This window comes from Opisthorchis viverrini (genome assembly GCF_000715545.1).
Source record: "Opisthorchis viverrini unplaced genomic scaffold opera_v5_11, whole genome shotgun sequence".
Taxonomy (NCBI): domain Eukaryota; kingdom Metazoa; phylum Platyhelminthes; class Trematoda; order Opisthorchiida; family Opisthorchiidae; genus Opisthorchis; species Opisthorchis viverrini.
Genome location: NW_008751667.1, coordinates 972305 through 972700, shown reverse-complemented (window position 1 = coordinate 972700; position 396 = coordinate 972305).

Sequence of the window (396 nt, the reverse complement as noted above, 5' to 3'; positions counted from 1 at the left end):
GAACATAAGGTTGACGGAAACTCGGGGACCTCGCCTACCTGATGAGCCCCAAGAAGGGCGAAACCGGTCATGGACTGTCGAAGAGTTTTCACCAACCTTGTGAGTAGTTTCCTTTATGAAAAAGGATGAGTAGAGTTCGAAAATGGAGCAGATAACTTTGTATAGATACTGTTGGAACCAATAGTTCAGGCGCACTCATTTAAACCACTGATCGAATAACTATAGGCTAAAATTCCAGGGATATTCCTACGGAACCGACGTTACCAGATTTGATATGAATAAACCTCTAACATTCGAGCGCCGTACGATCAGGCCAAGCTTAGTATCCACTCTGAAATACGATGGTATGTTTAAGTGGACCAAATCGTGACAACAAAAACCGGTTTCATGAACATG